We start from the raw sequence: 16408 nt of genomic DNA, 5'->3' as shown, positions 1-16408 counted from the left end.
CACAAACGGACGGGGCTAAGCTGGGGCTGGAACCCAGGTGAGTTCAAAGGTGTGGGGGAGACGTCAGGAAACGTGAGAGCACTGGGCACCTGTGAGCTTGGGGAGGCCACAGGGTAACTAGACAACCAGACTGGTGTATTTGGGGGACTTCCACTAAAATCCCTAGGTGAAAATTAAACAAATGAGGGGAAAGAGCAAGTTAATAAAAGTTTGTTTCTTGGACTCAATGAAAGTAGTTTTCTGCTTATTTCCTTTTCATACAATCACAGTTCATTCAGATTATTTTTAGTAACTTCCCTTTGACCTCATTGTTTCAAAACTCCTAAGTGACTTTCAGTAAAGGTTGAATTTTATTGTAAGGATATAGAATGTGGAACTCCACTAATTAATTTTCCTGGTAAATGAAGGCGAAACACTGTGTAGTACTGAGAAGTCTTAAAGCATATATTTAGCCCTTTTCTTCCTTTTGAAACAGAGATAGTTAATAGAATTGATCCTACTTTGGATGAAAGAGTTGCTTCCAGACATTCAGCATGGCATTTGCATTTCAATACTCCACAAAGAGGAGTTTAAGATACCAGACTGGTAATAAAACCCTCAGAGGAACTCGGATTTTTATGATTTGTAGTTATTTCTGTTCCAGGGAGCCTTGCTTTGATTCACCACGCACTTGTACTAAAGACTGTTAATTTGGTCACATGAATATTTTCTTCTAAATCTTTGGTGTGAGAAATTTAGTTTGTGACCATGACATTTAAAAAAATGGTAGTTTTGGGGGGTTCTGTTTTTTATAGGCAAAAGGGAAACATTAAACATCCAGGATTCTTTTCCCCCATCTATCCTTTCCCTCCTTTCTTTCTTTTTTTTTTTTTGTCGTATGCGGGCTTCTCACTGTTGCGGCCTCTACCATTGAGGAGGACAGGCTCCAAACGCACAGGCTCAGCAGCCATGGCTCACAGGCCCAGCTGCTCCGCGGCATGTGGGATCTTCCCGGACCGGGGCACGAACCCGTGTTCCCTGCATCGACAGGCGGACTCTCAACCACTGCGCCACCAGGAAAGCCCCCTCCTTTCTTGTTCAAGGTGACTTTGGGTTTCCCAGCCTCTTCCTGCCTTATCTATGAAGGAAGAAATAACAATCCTTGGGACACACGTTGGCCTTAGCCATGGCTACCCTCAAAGACACCCACATTTCTACATTCCACATCTCACATTTCTACATTTACAGCCCATTCCATCAAAACCCAGATTCAAGTTGTTCTAAAAACATAGAAAGACCAGTCCCTCCCATCAGGAAACTTGCACAAGCCTCTTAGATAGACTCATCCACCAGAGGACAGACAGCGGAAGCAAGAAGAACTACAATCCTGCAGCCTGTGGCACAAAAACCACATTCACAGAAAGATAGACAAGATATAAAGGCAGAGGGCTATGTACCAGATGAAGGAACAAGAATAAAACCCCAGAAAAACAAGTAAATGAAGTGGAGATAGGCAACCTTCCAGAAAAAGAATTCAGAATAATGATAGCGAAGATGATCCAGGACCTCAGAAAAAGAATGGAGGCAAAGATCAAGAAGATGCAAGAAATGTTTAACAAGACCTAGAAGAATAAAAGAACAAACAAACAGAGATGAACAATACAATAACTGAAATGAAAAGAACCCTGGAAGGAATCACTAGCAGAATAACTGAGGCAGAAGAACAGATAAGTGTTCTTCTGAAATGAAAAAGGGGAAGTTACAAGGGACACTGCAGAAATACAAAGCATCCTAAGAGACTACTACAAGCAACTCTATGCCAATAAAATGGACAACCTGGAAGAAATGGACAAATTCTTAGAAAGGTATAACCTTCCAAGACGGAACCAGGAAGAAATAGAAAATATAAACAGACCAATCACGAGTAATGAAATTGAAACTGTGATTAAAAATCTTCAAACAAACAAAAGTCCAGGACTAGAGGGCTTCACAAGTGAATTTTATCAAACATTTAGAGAAGAGCTAACACCCATCCTTCTCAAACCCTTCCAAAAACTTGTGGAGGAAAGAACACTCCAAAACTAATTCTACGAGGCCACCATCACCCTGATACCAAAACCAGACAAAGATACTACAAAAAAAGAAAATTACAGACCAATATCACTGATGAATATAGATGCAAAAATCCTCAACAGAATACTAGCAAACAGAATCCAACAACACATTAAAAGGATCATACACCATGATCAAGTGGGATTTATCCCAGGGATGTAAGGATTCTTCAATATATGCAAAACAATCAATGTGATACAGCATAGTAACAAATTAAAGAAGAAACCATATTATCATCTCAATAGATGCAGAAAAAGCTTTTGACAAAATTCAACACCCATTTATGATAAAAACTCTCCAGAAAGTGGGCATAAAGGGAACCTACCTCAACATAATAAAGGTCATATAGGACAAACCCACAGCAAACATCATTCTCAATGGTGAAAAACTGAAAGCATTTCCTCTAACATCAGATACAGGACAAGGATGTCCACTCTCACCACTATTATTCCACATAGTTTTGGAAGTCCTAGCCACAGCAATCAGAGGAGAAAAAGAAATAAAAGGAATACAAATTGGAAAAGAAGAAGTAAATCTGTCACTGTCTGCAGATGACATGATAGTATACATAGAGAATCCTAAAGATGCCACCAGAAAACTACTAGTGCTAACCAATGAATTTGATAAAGTTTCAGGATACAAAATCAATGCACAGAAATCTCTTGCATTCCTATACACTGATGATGAAAAATCTGAAAGAGGAATTAAGGAAACACTCCCATTTACCATTGCAACAAAAAGAATAAAATACCTAGGAATAAATCTACCTAGGGAGACAAAAGACCTGTATGCAGACAACTATACAACACTGATGAAAGAAATTAAAGATGACACAAATAGATGGAGAGATATACCATGTTCTTCGATTGGAAGAATCAATATTGTGAAAATGACTATACTACTCAAAGCAATCTACAGATTCAATGCAATCCCTATCAAATTACCAATGGCATTTTTTATGGAACTAAAACAAAAAATCTTAAAATTTGTATGGAGACACAAAAGACCCCGAATAGCCAAAGCAGTCTTGAGGGGAAAAAAAGGAGCTGGAGGAATCAGACTCCCTGACTTCAGACTACACTACAAAGCTACAGTAATCAAGACAATGACACAAAAACAGAAACATAGATCAATGGAACAAGATGGAAAGCCCAGAAATAAACCCACACACCTATGGTCAACTAATCTATGACAAAGGAGGCAAGGATATACAATGGAGGAAAGACAGACTCTTCAATAAGTGGTGCTGGGAAAACTGCACAGGTACATGTAAAAGAATGAACCTAACACCATACACAAAAATAAACTCAAAATGGATTAGAGACCTAAATGTAAGACCGGACACTAAAACTCTTAGAGGAAAACATAGGAAGAACACTCTTTGACATAAATCACAGCAAGATCCTTTTTGATCCACCTCCCAGAGTAATGGAAATAAAAACAAAAATAAACAAATGGGACCTAATGAAACTTAAAAGCTTCTGCACAGCAAAGGAAACCATAAACAAGACAAAAAGACAACCCTCAGAATGGGAGAAAATATTTGCAAACGAATAAACGGACAAAGGATTAATCTCCAAAATGTATAAACAGCTCGTGCAGCTCAATATTAAAAAACAAACAACCCAATCCAAAAATGGGCAGAAGACCTAAATAGACATTTCTCCAAAAAAGACATACAGATGGCCAAGAGGCACATGAAAAGCTGCTCAACATCACTAATTATTAGAGAAATGCAAATCAAAACTACAATGAGGTATCACCTCACACTAGTTAGAATGGGCACCATCAGAAAATCTACAAACAACAAATGCTGGACAGGGTGTGGAGAAAAGGGAACCCTCTTGTATGTTGGTGGGAATGTAAATTGGTATAGCCACTATAGAGAACAGTATGGAGGTTCCTTAAAAAACTAAAAATAGAATTAGCATATGATTCAGCAATCCCACTACTGGGCATATACCCAGAGAAAAACATAATTCAAAAAGACACATGCGGGCTTCCCTGGTGGCGCAGGGGTTAAGAGTCTGCCTGCCGATGCAGGGGACACGGGTTCGTGCCCCAGTCCAGGAAGATCTCACATGCCGCAGAGCGGCTGGGCCCGTGAGCCATGGCCACTGAGCCTGCGCGTCCGGAGCCTGTGCTCCGCAACGGGAGAGGCCACAACAGTGAGAGGCCCGTGTACTGAAAAAAAAAAAAAAAACAGATACACCCCAATGTTAAGTGCAGCACTATTTACAATAGCCAGGTCATGGAAGCAACCTAAATGCCCATCGACAGACAAATGGAGGTTGTACATATATACAATGGAATATTACTCAGTCATAAAAAAGAACGAAATTGGGTCATTTGTTGAGACGTAAAAGGATCTAGAGACTGTCATACAGAGTGAAGTAAGTCAGAAAGAGAAAAATAAATATCATATATTAATGCATATATGTGGAACCTAGAAAAATGGTACAGATGAACCGGTTTGCAGGGCAGAAGTTGAGACACAGATATAGAGAACAAATGTAGACACCAAGGGGGAAGGCAATGGGGCAGTGGTGATGGTGGTGTGATGAATTGGGAGATTGGGATTGACATGTACACACTGATGTGCATAAAATTGATGACTAATAAGAACCTGCTGTATAAAAAAATAAATTAAATTAAATTCAAAAATTAAAAAAAATTAACCACCACAAGAACTTTAAGGATTACTTTTCCTCACTTATTTATAAATAAAATCTAATAACTTAATTAAGATTATTGCTAACTTAAGGAAGTAACTATCCAGGGAATCAATAAAAATTTTTGAGTGTAGTGATTTTATTGTTTGTTTATTTTGTTTACTGTAATGCAAGTGCTGTCCCTGCCTCAAGAACGTACCTAATGGCTGGGTCACTGGTGGCCAGGTGCAGCACATGCACGGTGGCTTGCTGTTCCAAGATATCAAGTTCAGATCACTAAAGATTTCATATTTTAAGAGCAGCAGGCATTACTAGTATTCATTTATACAGTACACTTTTGGTCTCTCGCTATAGATAGATAGATGATAGGTAATAGATGCATGTATATATATATATATGTATATACACACACACACACACACACACACACACAGAAAAAACAAAAAACAACATAAAGAAACTTGATCAAAAGCTGCAGCGCTAAAGCCTGCAAAGGGACAAACCCTCCACCTGAGTGTTTGCCCTGGGTAGCAAGTGACTTCCTGCTTTGCAAACAAACGTTTCAAAGGGCTGATGTTTAAAATTCCAAAGAACCCTACATGTCACCATTTTTTGACCATTTACAGAGCAAAATGAACCAGAATCTCAGGAATATTGGGGTTCGATTTTCTTAAGCTACAGAAATATTTAAAAGTTAAAGGAGGGGCTTCCCTGGTGGCGCAGGGGTTGGGAGTTCGCCTGCCGATGCAGGGAACACGGGTTCGTGCCCCGGTCGGGGAAGATCCCACATGCCGCGGAGCGGCTGGGCCCGTGAGCCATGGCAGCTGAGCCTGCGCGTCTGGAGCCTGTGCTCCTCAATGGAAGAGGCCACAACAGTGAGAGGCCCGCAAAAAAAGTTAAAGGAGCATTACAGCAAAGAAGATATGAGATTTCAATCACTCTTCCTCCCAGGAATTTTCAGATTTTAGTGCAGCTTAAGAATCACCCAAATACTATGGCCTAAGTTCCTGGCTTCCTGGCTTTACACTCTGAGATTCTGCTCTGTAAAGTGCCAAAGACCAGCAGCCTTAGCACCACCTGGGAACTTGCTAGAAATGCAAACTCTTTATTTTTCTTAGGCTGCACCGCTCGGCTTGTGAGATTTTAATTGCTTGACCAGGGAGTGAACCCGGGCCCTTGGCAGTGAAATCATGGAGTCCTAACCACTGGACCACCAGGGAATTCCCTAGAAATGCAAATTCTTGAGCCCACTCCAGACCTCCAGAATCTAAAACTCTAGCGGTAGGATCCAGTCAGCCGTGTTTAAACAAATTCTCAGAGGTGATTCTGATGCACACAAAAGCTTACTAATCAGTGAGATATAGCACGATTATTTTTACCATGGTGGTTCTCACTTTGCAAAAGTACTGATGCCTCGTCTCCAGGTCCAGGCCAGTAGAATCAGAAGCTCTGCCTACATTTAGAGAAACACTGGCAGATAGATAGCTGCTGGATTAGTTTGTGGAAAGTCTCTCCTCTCTCTAAAATGACATACAACTATCTTCAGCTAAAACCCTGAATAATTATAGCTTCTGCCTACACACCCATCTTCACTTCTCTCCATCACTTTCTTCTCTTCCTACCCTCCCCTCTCTGTAGCCCCTCAGTGCCCTGCAAGCACTGTGTCCTCCAGCCTCTGCCTAGAACTGCCACCTTGCCCCATATTCATTGGTCTAATACCCATTGTCTTTCAAGGCCCCAGTCAAGGTCATTCCAGGCAAGAATCTGCTCTGACTCCGTCTAGTTGTGTGTACATCTCTGCCCGTCACTTCCCTCCATCAAGGCATTTCCTGAACTACATTAGAAAGGCTTATTTGTGAGCTCCTGCTCTATCCTATGATTCTCCTAGAGCCCGCCTTCACGGCCAAGGCGAGGCCTTGTTTGTCTACTGCTGTGTGCTTAGCATCTAACACAGTGCAGGCCGGTGCTCCATCACTGTTTGTTAGGAATGACTCCCCAGGTGGCACATTATTAGAGGTGCTATAAAATGTTAAGAGCATGGGCTTTAGCACCAGACTACTTGGGTTCACGTCCTAGCTCTACCATTTACTAGCTATGTAAGTTTGGACAAATTACTTCATCTCTGTTCCTCCGTGGTTGGTGTTGGTGAAACTTTTGTTGTTATTTTTTTATTGAAGTATAGTTGATTTATAATGTGTTCATTTCTGCTGTACAGCAAAGTGATTCAGTTATACATTTATATATACATTCTTTTTTTCTATTCTTTTCCATTATGGTTTATTATAGGTTATTGAATATAGTCCTCTGTGCTATACAGTGGGAGCTTGTTGTTTATCTGTTGTTATTTTTAATTGCTCTCTCTTGCTGAGAAACTACTCTGGCCCAGGGTCTGTGCTGAGTGCCTTTCAAAAAAATTGTGTGTGCATGATGTCATTTAATTTTCACAACAATCTGGGAACTGGTTAGCTCTTCCCACTCAAGGGAGGGAGGCTTGGAGAGGTTACTCAACTTGCCAAGTCCCGTTTAAAAAACAGCATAGATTGGAGGTCACATGGAAGAATTTGAGGCAGAATCCAAACTCCAAACCCAGCTCTTGCCTCTCTACTATCTCGTGCTCTGAGACGAGCTGCCAAGATTTAAATACACAGAGTTAAACACGCGATGGTGCGAAGGATGGTACAAAGCGGTATAGGATTCTCTTCCAAACTTGTGGCCCAGAGAAGGGCTACAAATTCAGCAGGAAGGGTGTCGCGGCAAAGATGAGCCCAGAGGGCAAACTCATTAACCTACCCAGTGGGATGCACCGAGGGTCAGGAGGCCGACTGTAGACACTTTTCTAAACAGAAGCTGGCAGGCATTTCCTAAATATCGTTACTGATGGGTAATACAACGTCCTTCCCACCCCCAGCCTCACTTCCCCTTACAGGCTTGATTTAATAGATCCAGGTAGAGCGTGGCAATTTGCATCATGACCAGTGCCCCAGTCCATTCACCTCTTGGTGATCTCTAGACCACACTCGGACAAACGATGCTTTGTATCTCTCATATAGCCATTTTCTGTTGTTTTGTGCTAATATTTTATAAGCATTATTACAAAAACCTAACATAGAGATTTTAAAGGGATGACCTTTTTCAACATAAATAGCGATTCTCCTATTTTCTCCTCATAGCCCCAGGGAGGATGCAGAATACTGTCACCGCCCAGGGTTGGGTGAGCCTCTCTGCCCTGCCTTCTGAGACCCATCCCTGCCCTACGTGCTCCCGGGAGACAGGACCTTGGGTGGATTCAGCCCTGACTCTGTGATCAGGCTGATTCTCCTGGGGTCCCCCTGGTTCTCCTTCAAACAACTCGGCAAATCAATCTCTGTGGCTTCAATGGACCTGCAGGTGCAGCTGTGGAAAGTTTACATAATGCCAGCTGCACGGTGAAGTGGCAAAACCTTGACAAAATATTAGCTCTGTTCCACCTGGCAACCCCACTTCAGGTGCACGAAAATACGGTGTCATTCATGACGCACTCAGACATTTTCCCTGAGGGGAAATTTAAATTTAACATGAAATCAGGTTGTCGTTCCTTTCGGCTTCTAAACAGAGATTGAACACTCAGATAGGAAGTGCTCGGAACTGTGATTTTGATTTTAAGGAAAAGTGAAATATTGTTAGTAGTCTAAATGTGAGTTTAGACTTTGAGTTTTAACTTTAAAGATTATATTTAAATATATTTTTAATTTAATTATGTATTTAAATAAAAATTTACTAGTACTTTTACCCTCAAACAGTAAAGATGTTATTTAAGCTCAGGGATAAGTTCACCAAAATGTCTGTTTGTTAAATGACACTTTGATGTTCCCAACTCTTTATCAAACATTTATCGAAAACCCAAGGTGCCAGGTGTTGTGCTGGGGGCTAGGAATAAAAAGATCAATAAGATGGCGTCTCTATGTCCTAGGAAAGAAGTGCATGGGAACAATTACTGAGAATACAAATACAAAAAACACTACAACGAAGGAATGTGAGGGCTCCGAGAAGAGAGGTCAGATCTGCACGTGGATGGAGAGACTTGTAAAAAGGAAGTAATCTGGTGGCATTTAAAATAAGCTTTGAATAAGAACCTGCTGTATAAAAAAGTAAAATAAAATAGGCTTTGGATGATCAATAGATTACTTAACAGACAAGGGAGAAAAGAGGACTCTGGACAGAGAGGTGAATTGCAGCTGGGTGGTGATGTAGATGGAGAAGGGAAGGTGGTCCAGATCACGGCCATCAGGAAGTGGAGGGAACAGCAGAGGGAAAGGAACCTGCAAAGAAAACTGAGTAGTAGTTGGGAAGTCAGGAAGCAGGACAAGAGCAGAGAAGGTGGTAGTCCATGAGGTCACATGCTGTAGACAATGAAGTGAGAGTCCTGACAAGACTAAAGTGCCGAGGTGCAGCTAAGGTGCCCCAGGGGGTCGGGCAGATGAGGAGATAGCGCAGAATGGTTTCCTGGGTGAATGGCTGACGATGACACGAGGATGTCATCAACAGTTCTTTCATGCACTTCCTGATGGGGAGGAAAGGAAGATGGAAGAGTAGCTGCATGGTCGGCAAAGGTGGTTTTGCCATGAGGTCTGAAGCAGATTTAAATGACAGTGGAAAGAGCCAATCAGAGGGGAGTGTAGTGATGGGGAGGGTGGGAGGGGGTGAGAGCCAGCTTTGAATGCAGGGAAGGGCCGTCTCTTCCCTTGAGGCAGGAAAGGAGGAGGAAGAGATGGGTGTGGGAGGAGATACTTTCGTGGAGTTGGTGGTGAGAAGCGATTTCCTCTGAGATGGCGAAGCTGTCTCCCGAGAGTGAGGTGTGTGTGCACGTGCGTACGTGTGTGTGTCCCCCATGCGTGGGTGGGGAAATGTATCTGGGAATCATTAGCGTCTCCAGCAGCACGAGGGCTCAGGTGCCGCTTCTGATATTTCTGGACTTAGATCACACTGTTCCCTGGCTGCTTTGTGCTCTCCCGTACAACGCATGAGGGTGTGTGTCTGGATTTAGGTATAAAAATTCAGATGTGCTTACGCTTTCTTGCCGGCAGAACTTCTACTTTCCCTGGGTTCCTGGTGGAGCTCAGGTACGTAGCATGTGCTCCATAAAGAACTTGGTTCATGAAAGATCTTTCCACTCATCGTGCCCCTACTTTAGCTTGACTCCAAAGGGGAAGAGCAACTATCATTCTAGAGGGATCCCGCCCTGGGGACAGGGAACTGAAATTGCGCCAGCATTTTTAGTACAAAAGTCTATTATGGTAAATAAAGCAGAAATTTTACCTGGTCTGAACAATGACTGGGTGTATGCTGTGATATTGAATGAGAGCTTTAAAAAAAAAAAAAAAAGTAAGTTTTATGCTTTATTGCCTATCTCCTCCACCAACACACACACACACACACACACACACACACACACACACACACACACACACACACACACACACAGCCTGTTCTGCATATGCACTTGTGGGTGCCCACACACAACCCAAGTCTGAAATCTTTCTGCACCTTCAAAGGCTGGCAGCAGGATTTGTCTGCAATGTGGCAGGCAGGGAGAAAGGGTTAATAAGGATCTGGAGCAATGCTTCCACTTGTCCTTTGAGGAGTAACAAAGAGAGGAAGCACAGCCTTTGTGGAAGGAAATTCCCAGGCCCCACGTGACCTGCCCTGTGAACCCCTGAGGGGTGTCTGATAATAAACACTTGCAAACAAAACAATCCATAAAGGTGTTTTTTTACTAACATTTGCACATTTTTCACCAAAGGGCTAGAACAGCTTTTCCTGCATCTGCAGACCCCAGAGGGGGCCTGGTCATCCACCTGCTGGCAAAGCCCAACCATCTTGTCCAGGCTCAGGGCTGGCGTTTCTATGTGCAGGTCCCCTGGCCCCTGGGGCCTCTGATTGTGCAGGGGCCCCATCTTCACAGTAGGCTGCTGGGATGCAGATGGTAGACCCCGCACAGGGTGAGTATGGACCACTGTGTGCAGACCTGAGACCCACCTTTCCTCCTCCGTCGTAACCCCCAGATGGCAAGCCTGAGCATTGCAACCTTGACTCTGTGCAGTGACCTTCCCAGGAGTGGGGAGCTTGACAAAGGCATGAAACCTCTCCTAATAAAGTGTGTCCATTAAGTAACAAATTAGGCTTCCTCCTCTGCAAGGAGGAAGAAAAAACAAACCTAACCGAAACCAAAACAAAAACAAAATAGCAAACCCCCCAAACAACAACAAAACCCCCTGGAGACTTGATGGTAAATATTCCTACAAAAATTTCTTGGAAGGAGCTCAAAGCATATTAAGACCAAAACGCAAAACTTTGAGCAAAAGTCTAGTTTGGGTCAGTTTATTTGTAATTTTGCACCTTATTTCTCCCAAAACTAATAGGATGTGAGGTTTATTGCATCCATTTTGTAGATAAATAAATCAAGGATCAGAAACCAGTCTAGGATAATAGGAAAGATCTAGGTGACTCAGGTGTCTTTTCTCCTCTGTGTGTGTGTGTTGGCGCTGTGTGTACATGCATCTATGCTTTTTAAAAACTATAATATGCTTTAAAACCCCTTTATTAATTGCAATCTAACCCAGGATCTTAGCATGACAACCCCGTTTCTGGGCTAGACCTGAATCCACCTCACGACAAGGGTGAGGGTTGAGTAGATCCCCAACTACAAACAGAAAGCTGAAACTTTATTTCCGAAATGCCATTGCTGATCTCTGGGATATTTTTAGATGAGATAATCATACACGTCTACTCATTTGCATGTGCCCAGAACTGCCGGACGACCTGCATGGTGACCCCAGCACTGAGGACCATGTAGACCGAAGGAACGATAAGTTCCAGATTTCATGGGGGCAGGGTTACCCGGAGCTTTGCACTCAAGCCCCCCGCTGCCCTTTGTACTGTGACAATGCCCGGAAGCACAGGCTTGTTAGAGGAAATTCCCAGGGCCTTAGTTTGGACATTAGACGGCTGCTTTGCCATGCTGGGCCGGCATCTAAAAATAAACACGCGGGTCTGCACGGGTTTCTGTGATTTTGTCCTGCACAGCTGATTATATTTCAAGGGATTTTTAAAAATTTCGTTTTCAATAAAGTGAGCCTGGGTAAACCTGGAGAATAAAATAGATTGTAGTTTTGTTTCAATTTGACAAAATGCAGCGTTTGCGGACATCCACTTCTACTGAAAGAACCACAGCTTCTTTTCCCTGAGATTTCAAAACAAAGATGGAAGAAATGAAAAGCACGTGGAGATGCTGCCCAAGCAACTGCAGAAAAGATGTGAGGGTCCGAAACTGCAAGACCAGAAAGTTCTTATGAGTCCTGGAAGGATGACGTATTAGCAAAGCCTCCGAGGGGACCTGGAGCAGTGAGTGATGTGTGCAGGCCCCTCTCCCCATAAGCTAAATTATCCCTTTTGTAAAAGCCTCCAGGTCCTTATCTGGCAGAGAGGCTGTTATCATTTAGCAGAAAAGGAAAGGTGGGTGGAAAACAATGGCTGATGAACTAGACTCAGAGCAGGCAGCCAGCGGCAGCCAGCTCTCCTCTCCCCCCAAAAGTCAAATTCCACATTCACAGTCCCCGTAATTTAGAGGATGGTAGAACCATTTATTTTGCACTTTTTTTTTTTTTTTGGCGGTACGCGGGCCTCTCACTGTTGTGGCCTCTCCCGTTGCGGAGCACAGGCTCCAGACGCGCAGGCTCAGCGGCCATGGCTCACGGGCCCAGCCGCTCCGCAGCATGTGGGATCTTCCCGGACCAGGGCACAAACCCGTGTCCCCTGCATCGGCAGGCGGACTCTCAACCACTGCGCCACCAGGGAAGCCCTATTTTGCACTTTTGAAAGTTAGATTTCGAGATGGCAAAGAATACATAGACATATTGTCGTGTTTTCATTTTATACATAGAGCAAAAATCAGGGACAAAGCTTGGAGTCTTGCTGTTAACTTGCTTGATCCAGTTTGGGTGAAAATGTACCAAAATGTGGCAGTTTTCCATCAAATAGGAATGTGATTGCAGCACAAGAAGTAACCCACGATCTAGTTAAAGAGTAACCCAAGGGGCTTCCCTGGTGGCGCAGTGGTTGGGAGTCTGCCTGCCGGTGCAGGGGACGCGTGTTCGTGCCCCGGTCCGGGAGGATCCCGCGTGCCGCCGAGCGGCTGGGCCCGTGGGCCGTGGCCGCTGGGCCTGCGCGTCCGGAGCCTGTGCTCCGCAGCGGGAGGGGCCACAACGGTGAGAGGCCCGCGTACAGCAAAAAAAAAAAAAAAAAAAAAAGAGTAACCCAAGAAGAGCGGTTTGGAGTGAACTTTTCCCATCTCATTGTTCTCGTTTCTTTTTTGCTTTTTCCTGGAAATCCAACCTTTTGACTGTTGCTGCAAAGACCCTATTTAAAAAGCATCTCAGCTGATGTGTAGGGCTAGCTAGTCAAAAGGCAGCCCCGATCACTCTGTAGTCTGATGGGGTTTTTTTGCAGACTTTTATTTTGTGGCTTGGGCTGGAACCCTGACATCACGAGACTCTTGGTAGCTTTGAGTGGGAAGGACCTCGAGGTCATCACCCAGGCTCCACCCAGTACAGGCTTCCCTTTGGGAACACCCTGGCCATGGTCTTCCAAGGTGCTGGAACACTGCCCAGGACAGGGTGTTCACCCTGCCACAAGGCAGCTCACCCAGTTTTAGACAATTCAAATGGTGGGTAAATCCTTCTGTACAATGAGCTAGGACCTGTTACCCTATAATTGCCACTGATCCATCCTCTGTTGACCCCTTTTCCCACCTTGAGCAATCTTTAAATATTTGAAGGCAACCTTCATGGGCTGCAAGACTTACTTCTTACTTCAAATGTCCTCTGGTTCTTTCAACTATTCTGCACATGCCAATTTTCTCATTTTCACCATCTTGGTCAACCTCCTTTTTTCAGATCTGATGTATTTTTTGAGGCAACATACTAGGTACTTAAGCTAATTAATCTTCTCTACAACCTTGCTTGGTAAATATTATCTGCATTTTCAGAAACAAATCTAAGACTTGATGAGGTACAACCACTTATTGAAGGAGATGGCAGATAGAGGACTCAGAAGTGGGTCTACCTCTTTCTAGCCCACTCCATGCCTCTGATGAAAAAACAAATGTTGGTCAGGTACAGGCAAGGTTGATCTCAGATACATCCCGAGATCTGCAGTAGGTCCTTAGAAACCTCCCATGCAGGTGAGCCTCTTTTTTTTTGTTGCTACAAGGTGTGCTTACTGATAGAGATTGATGTTAACTTGAGGAGTTAGGAAATGACCATCAGAAAACACCGCCTGCTGGGAGGCAACTATACACAAGGTGGGTGTGCAGGAAATTTGGAGGCAAAGAGATACACGAGGAACAGGAAGCAAGAAGGAACTCAGAAGGTTTGGAAGGCATTTCGTTTGGAAGCTGCACACATGATGAAGCAGGAAGAGAAGGCTCAGACAGGCAAAGGGTGAACCCTTGCAAGTGCCTAAAGAGTTTGCTGCAGCCTCGGCCTGGTGGTTGTATCTGGAGAACAAATAGAAAGTATTTGTTTCCTCCCAGCTGTGCATGCACCGCACGGGGGTGCAAAGCTCGGGGACAAAGGATACTACGCCCGGCCCCCAACCTCTGATTCTAGGTGAAATGAACACAAATTAGAAAGAACCCAAGTGGAATCAGAAAGGGAGTCCTTACAACCATGCCGCAGTGGGGGTCAGGGATCCCTTCTTCGCTCTATGTCTACAAGTTTCCAGATTTTTCCTGCACGACTTGGTGGAGCCACTTCCTTCCCTTCTCCTGACTGCTTTCCAAAAGCAGAGACTGCCTGAGGGTGACACTGCCTTTCTCCTCAGCTGCCCTACTTCAAACCAGCTCTCCACCCAACAATGAATACCAAGTGGATTCCTCTAAGCTGCAGGGCGCTACTCCCTGGAAGCCACTGCCACATTGTGTTTGATGGAAGGTGCCAAAGGACAGCATTAATGTCACAGCCGAGCTCGTGGGCATAGTCATGAAATGTCTCCCTTAAGATCTCCTCTTTGCCAGTCTGACCCAGAGAACGGCAGAGCCCTGCCCTTCAGATCATCACGTAACGTGACAGAAGTGAGTGCAGAGGCTCCCTGGATATTATCTTCTCTGTACACTCATGAAGGCAGGGGCCTCTTTTCCTTCTAATTCTCCATCTTGGTCACCACTTGAGAAAATCCAGGTCCAGCAAATGCAATGGACGCACCCAGGGTCACCTGGCTAGGGAACTGCAGGTGCTGGGCTAAATCAAGGTGCAGAAACACAGCCCCGCTTCCTTTGTACGAAATCACTCTGCCTTCAAGCTCCTGCTGTCTTTACTAGGATGCGCCAGCTTTGGTTAAAGATGAGGCTTTCAGTTTTCCTTCAGACTTTCTAAGGAAAAGCAAGACAGAGGATGACAAAAGGCGCATCTTGTCTATGGGGAGCTGCATGGAGGCAGGGCTCGCATTTGTGTCGTTGGTCATCGTATTTGTAGCAGGGAGCACAGCAACTGGTATGGGGAAGGTACTCAGTACCTATTTGCTGAAAGATGAGTAAGTCTCTGACTTGGAGTGGTGGCGAATGAGGGGCACTGATAGAGAAACACCTTCTGGGAGAGACTATTCACAGCGACGTAAAGAAATAGGTTCGAAAAGGTATGGCATAGGGTAGGTACTCAAAATATTTGGTGAAAACAATGAATCCAGCCAAGTCTCATAAAGGAGAGTGTGGAAAAATATTATAGAGAGTGGCAATCTCCTTGGAAGACTTCAAACTACAGACCTCAATCTGGGGATGATTTGGGCCTCTTCAAACAATGTATCCATTCATTTGTCCATCCATTCATTCATTCATGAATTCAAAAACACTGAGCACAGGCTATGTACCTGGCATTGGTTCAAGTGCGAAGGATTCAGAAGTCAATCTCTAGTAACTCCTCAAGGATGAAAATAGTAAAGCTAGCAACGAGCATTTAAGGTACTAAGGGCTACGGCAGAAGCACTTCGCTAAGTTGCCATAAAATACCAGACTTGATGGGCATTTAGTTTAAGGTGGACTGGATGGGGGGAGGGGGCAGGAACAATCAGGCTGCAGCGGGTAGTTGGGTGGAGAAGATGAATGAAGTTACGGGGACAGAGAGAACAGCACACACAGACATAGGTAGGCGTTAGAGCTCTCTCATATTGGGGAAATGGAAGGTATTGGGTACAGCTGGAAAGTCAGAGGGTGAGAGGTAAGGCTGGCTGTATGATAAGGACCATACCTTGAAGGTCTTGTCTACCTTCCTTAAGTTGGGGCTTCACAAACTTTAATGCATGTGAATCACCCAGGGACCTGGTTAAAATGCAGATCCAGTAAATCTGGGGAGCAGATAGAGAACCTGCATCTCTAACAAGCTGCCCAATGATGCCTGATGCAGCTGGTCCCTGGACTACCCTTTAGGAAGCAAGGCTGTAAGCAATGGGATGCAATGGAAATATTTCACTGAAGAGAGTGACATTAAGAGAATTGCATTTTCCCAAGAACCCTGTAGCAGGGTATGGAGGACGGAATGGAGGGAGACTCTGCTGGGGTAAAATACAGAAGTGGCAAGAAATTTTGAGCATCTGAACTAAATAAAGTTAGGAAAGAA

The 16408-nt window shown here is 44.1% G+C and overlaps 1 protein-coding gene across 3 annotated transcripts in view; it reads right to left on the bottom strand.

The window, feature by feature from the left end:
* The window catches only part of ADGRF5 (adhesion G protein-coupled receptor F5), a 106596-nt gene that overhangs the window by 88661 nt on the left and 1527 nt on the right, over window positions 1–16408 (bottom strand). The gene's annotated exons all lie outside the window — the stretch shown is intronic.

Source organism: Tursiops truncatus, chromosome 10 (assembly GCF_011762595.2).
Source record: "Tursiops truncatus isolate mTurTru1 chromosome 10, mTurTru1.mat.Y, whole genome shotgun sequence".
NCBI lineage: Eukaryota > Metazoa > Chordata > Mammalia > Artiodactyla > Delphinidae > Tursiops > Tursiops truncatus.
The sequence above is the reverse complement of the archived record's forward strand: the minus strand, read 5'-3'. Positions and strand labels throughout refer to the sequence as shown.